Below are 12,051 nucleotides of genomic sequence, written 5' to 3'. Positions count from 1 at the left end.
AGGAACTAGCAGAAACCAGACAGGGAATAGGCAAAGGATAGAACACAGGGGAAATAAGAATCAAGAACGTAATTCACTAGAGAATGCACCAGGAAGCACTGGGTAGTGCCTAGAGACTTCCTTTATAGGGAGGAACTTGGTGCCAAACATAATATTATGTTTTTACACTACTTGCCCTTTAAATTGTAAATAGCGGTGCTCGTGTCCCTATGAGAGCTGCGACCGCCTGATACTGCTGGAAGCAGAGCCACAGTGAGCAGCCGGCCAGAAGAGTTAATGCAGCACCGCCAGACCGGGTAAGTGAATGCTGGGGTCCACGATGTGTGCTGTGCAGAGGGTAGGGGCGGGGTTCCGCTCACTTCACACAGCGGTGAAGTGAGCGACCTGACTAGATTGTGCCTGCATGCATGCACAATCTAGAACCGGCGACAGCGATGCGTGTGGTCGCGCATCACTATCGCTACAGCATAGTTGCCTACCCTCCCTCATTCTGCAGGAGACTCCCTGAAATAGCAGCAATCTCCCTGACTCCCTGATTAGTTCATCAATCTCCCTGATTGCACCTTATCCCTATTATGCAGCTGTTACATTCTTGCGGAAAAAATAAATCAGAGATACATACAGTCAAATGGGATCAACAGTGCCATCTCCCTGCATCGGTTGTAAGACTCAGTGGGGGTCATTCCGAGTTGATCGCTTGCTAGCAGTTTTAAGCAGCTGTACAAACGCATAGTCGCCGCCCACTGGGGAGTGTATTTTAGCTTTGTAGAAGTGCGAACGCTTGTGCAGCAGAGCGCCTGCAAAATCTTTTTGTGCAAAACAAGACCAGCCCTGTAGTTACTCTTCGTGTGCGTTGATTCTAACGACGGAGGGACGGCTTTTGACGTCACATACTTGCCCATCGAACGCCCAGCCACGCCTGTGTTTTTCTGCCACACTTGTGTTTTACCAAACACTCCCTGAAAATGGTCAGTTGCCACCCAGAAACGCCCACTTCATATCAATCTCCTTGCGATCGGCTGTGCGTTTAGAATCGTCGCTAGAACCAGTGCAAAATCACAAAGCACTTTGTACCCGTATGACACGCGTGCGCATTGCGGTGCATACGCATGCGCAGATTAGCCGTTTTTTCCACTGATTGCTACGCAGCGAACAATGGCAGCTAGCGATCAACTTGGAATGACCCCCAATGAATCCCTATGGCTACATGCATTTTAAATAAGGTTTTTCGTGGCCACTTACAGTATATGGAACCTCTTGTAAAACACAATACACAAACAAATACTGCAAAATATCAGTGTCTTTTCTTCAACAAGTAGATCTTACTAACTTTGGGGCACATTTACATTTGTATGTAAGTAATTTTTAGACACGCCTCTCAGATGTAGAAGTACACGTCCGCGCTGATAGGTGGTACTTTTAGGGTTACCACCTCATCCCTTTAATTCTAGACACATATTAATTACACAGGTTCTGTGGCTAATTAAAACCAGGTGAAATGGAGTCATGAAGTCAGTCAGCCACAGAACCTGTGTCCTGAATTAAAGGGATGAGGTGGTAACCCTAGTTACTTTCACAATCTCCCTGAAATGCTATTTCAAAAGTAGGCAAGTATGTGCTATGGGCATACACACGGAGAGATCCGTGCTTAGGGGGTAATTCCAAGTTGATCGCAGCAGGAATTTTGTTAGCAGTTGGGCAAAACCAAGTGCACTGCAGGGGAGGCAGATTTAACATGTGCAGAGAGAGTTAGATTTGGGTGTGATGTGTTCAATCTGCAATCTAATTTGCAGTGTAAAAATAAAGCAGCCAGTATTTACCCTGCACAAAAATAAAATAACCCACCCAAATCTAACTCTTTCTGCACATGTTATATCTGCCTCCCATGCAGTGCACATGGTTTTGCCCAACTGCTAACAAAATTCCTGCTGCGATCAACTTGGAATTACCCCCCTTAATTTCTAAGAAATTTGGTCAGATAGCTTAGAAATTAAGCACAGATCTCTCCGTGTGTACCACCCTTAAGTATAGGGTATCAAAAGTATGAGAGCAGATCCCCTCCAACCCCATCAGTCTGACCTTATATTAATATTAACAAATGGTTGTGTAATCACTGTATCCAGAGACACTATCTGCTATGTTTACTTAGCAAGAGCAAACAGCAAAATGGCAAAACACTACTGGTTTTTCAGATAATCTATTATCTGCTTCCAAGTGCTGTATCGATTTTTCGTGGAACTCTACAGGATTTTTCGTCAGACTGCCCCCCCCCCAAAAAATAAAATAATATATAATAATAATAATAATAGTTGCAACTGAATTATTATTCATCTGCACATAAAGAAATATTTATACTGAAAAAAGTAAATAAAAAGTAGAGATGAGCGGATTCGATTCCCTGAGAGCCGAACACCCCCAAACTTAACTGACTTAGAAACAAGAACGAGGCAAAACGTCATCATCCCGCTGTCGGATTCTCACGGGGTTTGGATTCCATATAAGGAGCCGTGCGTTTCCGCCATTTTCACTCCGGCAGTGGAGAGTGTAGAGAGAGGACGTGTCTCTGTCCTCAGTGTCCTGCATCAGTACAGTGGTAGTGTCTTGTGCTGCATCAGTGGTGTTGTCCTCTGCTGCCATATGTCCAGTGCTGCTGTATAAATCCAGTCCAGTGGTGCTGTGTTGTGCTGCATCAGTACAGTGGTGGTGTCTTGTGCTGCATCAGTCCAGTCACAGTGGTGGTGTCCTCTGCTGCCATATGTCCAGTGCTGCTGTATAAGTCCAGTCCAGTGGTGCTGTGTTGTGCTGCATCAGTCCAGTGGTGGTGTCTTGTGCTGCATTAGTCCAGTCGCAAGGTGGTGTCCTCTGCTGCCATATGTCCAGTGCTGCTGTATAAGTCCAATCCATTGCAGTGGTGCTGTGTTATCCTGCATCAGTCCAGTGGTAGTGTCTTGTGCTGCATCAGTCCAGTCACAGTGGTGATGTCCTCTGCTGCCATGTGTCCAGTGCTGCTGTATAAGTCCAGTCCATTGCAGTGGTGCTGTGTTATACTGCATCAGTCCAGTGGTGGTGTTCATGTGCTGCTGTATATGTCCAGTGGTACTGCCATATATGTCCAGTGAAACCGCCGTATATGTCCAGTGATACTGCCGTATATGTCCAGTGCTACTGCTGTATAAATCAAGTGATAATGCCATATATGTCAAGTGGTACTGCCATATAACTCCAGTGGTACTGGCGTATAAATCCAGTCCAGTGGTACTGCCATATAATTCCAGTGATACTGCCATATAATTCCAGTGATACTGACGTATAATTCCACTGGTACTGGCGTATAATTCCAGCGTTACTGGTGTACAAATCCAGTCCAGTGATACTGCCGTATATGTCCTGTGGGACTGCCATATAATTTCAGTGATACTGCCATATATGTCCAGTGGTCATGTTGTATAAATCCAATGGTACTGGCATATAAATCCAGTGCAGAGATACTGCTGTATATGTCCTGTGGTACTGCCATATAAATCCAGTGATACTGCTGTATATGTCCAGTGGTACTGCCTCTGCCATATAAATCCAGTTGTACTGTCGTATAAATCCAGTCCAGTGATACTGCCGTATATGTCCAGTGGTACTGCCATATAATTCCAGTGATACTGCCGTATAATTCCACTGGTACTGGCGTATAAATCCAGTCCAGTGGTACTGCCATATATGTCCAGTGGTACTGCAATATAATTCCAGTGATACTGCTGTATATGTCCAGTGGTACTACCATATAAATCCAGTGGTACTGGCATATAAATCCAGTCAAGTGATACTGCCGTATATGTCCAGTGGTACTTCCATATAATTCCAGTGATACTGCCGTATAATTCCAGTGGTACTGGAGTATAAAACCAGTGATACTGCCATATAAATCCAGTCCAGTGGTACTGCCGTATAAGTCCAGTGGTAATGCCGTATAATTCCAGTGATACTGCCGTATAATTCCAGTGATACTTCCGTATAATTCCAGTGATACTTCCGTATAATTCCAGTGGTACTGGTGTATAACTCCACTGATACTGGCGTATAAATCCAGTCCAGTGGTACTGCCGTGTAATTCCAGTGATACTGCCGTGTAATTCCAGTGATACTGCCGTATAATTCCAGTGATACTGCCGTATAATTCCAGTAGTACTGGCGTATAAGTCCAGTGATACTGCTGTATAAATCCAGTCCAGTGGTACTGCCGTATAAATCCAGTGGTACTGCCATATAAATCCAGTGGTACTGCCATATTATTCCAGTGCTACTGCCGTATAATTCCAGTGATACTGCCGTATAATTCCAGTGGTACTGCCGCATAAGTCCAGTCCATTGGTGCTGCCATATAAGTTCAGTGGTGCTGTCCTGTGCTGTATATTATTTACTCCAAATAAAGGGGTTTTTAATATTTAATCCAAATAATGTTCACAGGGTTTGCCCTGTGTGGTGTAGAGGTATGCTCTCCTGTACCGCATGAAAAAAATTCTGATACTCTAGGGCGCCGTGATTCAAAAAAGTTTGGAAACCACTGCTGTAGACGATGAAAACAGCGACAGAATGGTGCAAAAATTTCGATCACTAGGCGTACACAAGGTGATTGACAGGAAGGCGACATTTGTGGGTGGTAAGTGGCCATTTTCTGTGGGTGCCAGGAAAAATGCAGGCATTCAAAAGCGTTTTCTGGGAGGGTGTGTGACGTCAGCTCCGGCCCCGATAAGCCTGTTTGTATCGCATTGTAGGAGTAAGTCCTGGGCTACGCACAGACTGGAAAAAGTATTTGATTGTGAGTTACGAACGGATTTGCAGATGTCCGCTGTCTGGCAAAGTTTTCGCACGGCGTACACATGCACTTGCACAGGGTGGGTTTTCACTCTCTGTGGGCGGTGACCATCTGATCGGAGCCCTCTGCAAATTTGCAGCACAGCGATCGGGTCTGAATTAGGCTTGCCAGGTGAAAGGTAGGGCCTGACATGCGGGGCGGATTAGCCCTGTGCTGGGCGTCCCCCCACATGTTAGAGTAAATAATCGTAGATGTGCTAAATTTAGCACATCTACAATCATATCTGAATTACCCCTTTGTGCGGAATTGGTTAATCAGGTTGTCCAACATGTTGGATTTCACTGACAAATCGGGGCTGTAGATTGCTAGTGTATGGTAATAATCAGCGGATTTGCAGACAGCTACTAGTATTTTACTACTAAAAGCGTTCAGAATGCAGCTCTTGTTACAGTATATTTAACTGTTATTTCCAGATTGTTCAACTCAAAGCTGTTTCTCCTGCTGTCCGCAGTGCTTACTACTTCAAACATCTAACAGCAATGGAATACTGGAAAAATATGATAGGCAGCAGATCTGACCAGCTGCTAATGGCGGAGTACCGCTGTAGAGGTAGGGACCTACTGTAGCATCAAATTGTATTCAGTGATTGTGGAAGGTGCTGTTTATGTTTGGGACAATAAGGTTGACATGAAGGTGTCAGGATCTGGGATTATTTCATGCATGTTCTAAGTGTTCCTTGTACCTTACCTTCTGTTCTGCAATGATTTCAGGATTTCTCTCAGTCTTGCAAGTTCCATGCAGACTGCATTTTCTAAAGGGTCCTACACACTTGGCGATTTCTGCAATTTTGATGACCAACGATATTATCATTGGCCGATTTTTCATCAACGATTTTTGCGTACACACTGGACGATATTGATGTCCGATTTGGACGATATGACAGTACATTACATCTATATTGTCCAAATTGGCTTGCATGTATAAACGAGGATAGACTAAAGACGAACGACTACGAGGTCGCACACATGCGCACGCAGGAGGGTTTCTGAGTACCCAGAAACCCCCCCAACAGGCTGATTTACCTTTAAATGGCTGCCTGATCAAAGCCCCGCCAATCGTGGCATAATGCCGTCAGTAGTGGGTCTATGGGGATGAGGAAGGGCTAATAAGACACCATTCTTTGAGAATCACGTCATTTTTGGCTCCGCTACTTCATAGACCCGCGAATCACGGGATCATGAGTGGGCAGAGCCTAATACTGCAGCATGTGCCTGGCTCCATTAGCTTACAGTGCATCCGGAATGAATTCACAGCACTTAACTTTTTCCACATTTTATGTTACAACCTTATTCCAAAATGGAATTAAAAAATAATTTCCCTCAAAATTCTACACACAAAACCCCATAATGACAACGTGATAAAAATGTTTTTTTTTTAGATTTTTGCAAATTTATTAAAAAGAAAAAAACTAAGAAATCCCATGTACATAAGTATTCAAAGCTTTGCTCAATACTTTATTGATGCATCTTTGGCAGCAATTACAGCCTCAAGTCTTTTTGAATACGATTCCACAAGCTTGGCACACCTATTTTTGGGCAGTTTTGCCTATTCCTCTTTGCAGCACCTCTCAAGCTTCATCAGGTTGGATGGGAAGCATCGGTGCACAGCCATTTTCAGATCTCTCCAGAGATGTTCAATCAAATTTAAGTCTGGGTTTTGGCTGGGCCACTCAAGGACATTCACAGAGTTATCCTGAAGTCACTCCTTTGATATCTTGGTTGTGTGCTTAGGGTCGTAGTCCTGCTGAAAGATGAACTGCCGTCCCAGATCAAGAGCGCTCTGGAGCAGGTTTTCATCCAGGATGTCTCTGTACATTGCTGCATTCATCTTTCCCTCTATCCTGACTAGTCTCCCAGTTCCTGCCACTGAAAAACATCCCCAACAGCATGATGCTGCCACCACCATGCTTCACTGTAGGGATGGAATTGGCCTGGTGATGAGCGTTGCCAGGTTTCCTCCAAACATGACGCCTGGCATTCACGCCAAAAAGTTCAATCTTTGTTTCATCAGTCCAAAGAATTTTGTTTCTCATGGTCTGAGAGTCCTACAGATGCATTTTCGCAAATTCCAGGAGGGCTGCTATGTGCGTTTTGCTAAGGAGTTGCTTCTGTCTGGCCACTCTACCATACAGGCCTGATTGGTGAATTGCTGCAGAGATGGTTGTCCTTCTGGAAGGTTCTCCTCTCTCAACAGAGGAATGCTGTAGCTCGGACAGAGTGACCATTGGGTTCTTGGTCACCTCCCTGACTAGCGCCCTTTTCCCTGATAACTCAGTTTAGACAGCCGGCCAGCTCTAGGAAGAGTCCTGGTGGTCCCGAACTTCTTCCATTTAGAGATCATGGAGGCCACTGTGCTCATTGGGACCTTCAAAGCAGCAGATATTTTTCTGTACCAATCCCCAGATTTGTGCTTCGAGACAATCCCGTCTCGGAGGTCTACAGACAATTTCTTTGACTTCATGAATACTTTCCGGATGCACTGTGTGTACAGAATCTGCTCTTCCTGTATTATGTATGTATAGATAGATAGATAGATAGATAGATAGATAGATACGTGTGTTAATATATATGTATGTATGTATGTATATACAAATGTTATGCAAGCCCGGCACTCTGTATAAATGATATACACAGCCCCGGTGCCATCCAAAAGGAATAAACAATGTTTTGCTGCGAGAGGCGGCACTCAGAGGACTTCTCATAAAGAAACACACTGTACAACCACAAGTACAGTACTGACGTTTCGGAAATTTACTTCCTTCTTCAGAGTACTCTGAATAAGGAAGTACATTTTCAAAACATCAGTACTGTACCTGTGGATGTGCAGTGTATTTCTTTATGAGACGTCCTCTGAGTGCCGCCTCTCGCAGCAGCACATTATGTATATATATGAAAATATCTCTCTTATTTAATGGATATTCCAATGAATTTATGGATATAAACTGAGCATGCTTTGTTAGTACCTTATATACACACACAGTACAGCCGAATACTAAAAAAAACTATTTAATATTATAATAAAATATTTTATTTCACCCAACGCGTTTCGTCTGTGGCAACTTCTTCAGGGGTGTTAGTTCTTAGATAATAGAGTTTTCATATTGTGATGACAGGAATGATTGAAATAATTTTCCTTCTTAGATGGTAACTTAGTGAATAGTACCATAAGCGAGGGCAAATAAAATTACCAAAAACATATTTAGAACAATCCTAATTGGATTCCAACAGCCATATTTGTAGAGTTCTATAAGTTTAGGTTAGAATCAGAGATACTTAATGTATTGTATAAAAGCTCTTAGCTGTTGTCAAATTTCTGACTTTTACCAGCAGCAATCCTACACGTCTGTGTGCTCTGGAATCCAAATGTGAAGTGGCTTCACATTTGGATTCCAGAGCACACAGACATGTAGGATACTGGGGTCCATTTAGTACCATGGGGTATAGACGGGTCAAGTTTAGGATAGAATCAGAGATACTTAATATATTGTATAAAAGCTCTTAGCTGCTGTCAAATTTCTGATTTTTACCAGCAGCAATCCTACACGTCTGTGTGCTCTGGAATCCAAATGTGAAGTGGCTTCACATTTGGATTCCAGAGCACACAGACATGTAGGATACTGGGGTCCATTTAGTACCATGGGGTATAGACGGGTCCACTAGGAGCCATGGGCACTTTAAGAATTTGATAGTGTGGGCTGGCTCCTCCCTCTATGCCCCTCCTACCAGACTCAGTCTAGGAAACTGTGCCCAAGGAGACGGACATACTTCGAGAGAAGGATACAGATGGGTCCACGTTTATCTTTGCTTTTAATAGGATTAACTGAACCAGGTCAGTCAGACTTAATCCCCTGCTGTAATGACTTAATCCCCTGATGTATTGTTCTCTGTATTGTATTGCAGTTGAGAAGAATAGATTAAGTGTTTATGTTAATAAACCATGGTGTGCCTAGGCGCAGCAAAGAACTCAAGATAAAGGTGGATCCATCTGTAGATAAGGATAGTGATGAGATTCCGAACCAGCACACACAACAAGAGGAAATCCAAGCTAACCAAACTTGAAACAGGAACAGCAACGGCTGAACCAACATTACTTAACCAAGTAACAGTGCAGGACGAACGAAGCACTGGGCGATCGCCCATTATCGCCCATTATCCTCTACTATGGACTATGAGAAAAGGATTTACCGGTAGATAATTAAAATCCTATTTTCTCTTACGTCCTAGAGGATACTGGGGTCCATTTAGTACAGTAGGGATGTACCATACCTCCCAAACCTGTTGGGAGAGTGCTGAGGGTCCTGCAGAACTGATTTTCAAAACTGAAGGTCCTCAGAGGCCAAAGTATTGAACTTGGAGAACTCAGCAAACGTGTTTGAACCTGACCAAGTAGCTGCTCGGCAGAGCTGTAAAGCCGAGAAACCCCGGGCATCCACCCAGGAGGAACCAACCGGCCTAGAAGAGTGGGCCTGTACAGATTTTGGACCTGGCAAACTTGCCATGGAATAAGCATGCTGGATAGTAAGTTTGATCCAGCGTGCAATAGTCTGCTTTGAAGCAGGACACCCAATCTTATTGGGATCATAAAGAACAAACAGCGAGTCCGTTTTTCTGTGATGAGCTGTTCTTTTCACATACACCTTCCAAGCCCTCACAACATCCAAAGACTTTGAAGTAGCAGAGGAGACACCCCTTAGGAAGAAATTGCTGACAAGTTCTGAGTTCAGCTCTGTCCACATGGAAAATTAAATAGGGACGTTTGTGAGCTAAAGCCCCCAGCTCCGACACACGTCTTGCTGAAGCCAAGACCAACAGTGTGACTGTCTTCCACGTAAGATATTTTACGTCCACCTCCTGTGACGGCTCAAACCAGTCCGATTGGAGGACATGCAACACCACCTCGAGATCTCAAGGTGCCGTCGGAGGCACAAAGGGAGGTTGGATGTGCAGAACACCTTTCAAGAATGTCTGGACCTCAGGGAGAGAAGCAAATTGTTTCTGAAAGAAAATAAACAAGGACAAAATATGGACTTTTATCATTTTTATGGAGGCCAGACGTAGGCCCACATCCACTCCTGCTTGTAGAAAAAGCAGGAACCATCCTAGATGGAATTCCACTGCAGAAAATTTTCTGCTCACACCAAGAACGTGTTTCTTTCAAATACGATGGTAATGCTTTGTCGTTATCTCCTTCCTGGCTTGGATCATAGTCGGGATAACCTTGTTAGTGATCCCTCTCCTGGCTAGAATCAGCCATTCAACTTCCATGCCGTCAAACGTAGCCGAGGTAAGTCCTGATAGATGAACGGGCCCTGTTGCAGAAGATCCTCGCAAAGAGGTAGAGGCCACGGATCTTCGAGGAGCATCTCCAGAAGGTCCACTTACCAGGCCCTTCTTGGCCAGTCCAGAGCAAATAGAATTGCTTGAACCTTTTCCCTTTTTATTCTCTTTAGAATTATTGAGATCAGAGGAAGTGAAGGAAACACGTACACCATCTGATAGACCCATGGAGTCGTCAGGGCGTCTACCGCCACCGCCTTTGGGTCTCTCGACCTGGAACAATACCGCCTGAGCTTCTTGTTGAGATGAGAGGCCATCATGTCGATCTGTGGATATACCCATCGACTTGTCAAGCACCTGAACACTTCCGGGTGAAGGCCCCACTACCCCAGGTGCAGGTCGTGTCTGCTGAGGAAGTCTGCTTCCCCGTTGTCTACGCCCAGAATGAAGACAGCTGACAACGCCACAGCGTTACTCTCTGCCCAGAGTAGAATTCTTGAAACCTCTGACATTGCTGCTCCGCTTTTCAATCCGCCCTGTCAGTTTATGTACGTTACTGCCGTCATATTGTCCGACTGGACCTGAATGGCCTGATCATAAAGAAGATGTGAGGCCTGCAGAAGGGCATTGTATATGGCCCTGAGTTCCGAATGTTGATTGGAAGGATGACTTCCTGACTGGACCATCTTCCTTGAAACTGCACCCCCTGAGTGACTGCTCCCCAACCTCTGAGACTTGCATCTGTGGTTAGCAGAATCAAGTGCTGAATTCTAAAACTTCGAGCCTCGATGAGGTGAGAAGTCTGTAGCCACCACTGAAGGAAGATCCTGGCTTTTGGCGACAGACGGATCCTCTGGTGCATGTGAAGATGTGATCCAAACCATTTGTCCAACAGATCGAGCTGGAAGAGTCTTGCGTGAAATGTTTAATATTGAAGAGCCTCATAAACAGCCACTATTTCCCCCAGAAGGTGAATGCATAGATGGGCCGATATCCGGGTTGGCTTCAAGACATCCCGGACCATCGACTGGATTACCAATGGAAGGAACACCTTCTGTGACTCCGTATCCAATATCATTCCCAAAAATGGGAGCCTCCGTGTTGGCTCTATGTGAGATTTCTGAAGGTTCAGAATCCACCCATGATCCTGGAGAAGTTTGGTTGAGAGAGTAATGCTGACCAGCAACTTTTCCCTGGACGGTGCTTTTATCAGGAGATCATCCAGGTAAGGAATTATATTTACTCCCTGTTTGCGGAATAAAAGCATCATCTCTGCCATCACCTTGATGAACACCCTCGGTGCCGTGGAGAGGCCAAATGGCAGGGCCTGGAACTAGTAGTGACAGTCCTGCAGTGCAAACCATAGATAAGCCTGATGAGGCGGCCAGATCGGAATGTGAAGGTACACATCCTTGGTACCTTGATATCCAGAGACACTAGGAATTCCCCCTCCTCCAAACCTGCGATCATCGCTCTCAGAGACTCCATCTTGAATTTAAACATTCATAAGTACGGGTTCAACGACTTGATGTTCAAATTTGGTCTTACCGAACCGTCCGATTTCGGTACTACAAACAGGTTGGAATAGTACCCCTTGTTTAGCTGATGAGGTGGAACTGGAACAATGACGTGAGCATAAAACCTAGCATGCATAAAACGGGGTATTGATGCTAGGTAGCATGCATAAAACGGGGTATTGATGCTAGGGACGAGAGTATTATACTCCCGTTATATAAAGCACTAGTGAGGCCACATCTTGAATACTGTGTACAATTCTGGGCACCGTACTACAAAAAGGATATCCTGGAGCTAAAAAAGGTACAGAGGAGGGCGACCAAACTAATTAAGGACATGGAGACGATGGAATACAAGGAAAGGCTTGAAAGACTAGGCATGTTTACATTGGAA

The 12,051-nt window shown here is 44.6% G+C and overlaps 1 long non-coding RNA gene across 1 annotated transcript in view; it reads left to right on the top strand.

The window, feature by feature from the left end:
• LOC134993681 (uncharacterized) overlaps positions 1-5,410 on the top strand; it is a 364,487-nt gene extending 359,077 nt beyond the window's left edge. The window contains exon 5 of the long non-coding RNA XR_010197380.1: positions 5,319-5,410. This is a non-coding gene — a long non-coding RNA (uncharacterized LOC134993681). The remainder of the gene's footprint in view (positions 1-5,318) is intronic.
• Positions 5,411-12,051: the final 6,641 nt, after the last annotated feature.

The sequence above is a fragment of the Pseudophryne corroboree genome, chromosome 1 (assembly GCF_028390025.1).
Source record: "Pseudophryne corroboree isolate aPseCor3 chromosome 1, aPseCor3.hap2, whole genome shotgun sequence".
Lineage (NCBI taxonomy): Eukaryota > Metazoa > Chordata > Amphibia > Anura > Myobatrachidae > Pseudophryne > Pseudophryne corroboree.
The sequence above is the reverse complement of the archived record's forward strand: the minus strand, read 5'-3'. Positions and strand labels throughout refer to the sequence as shown.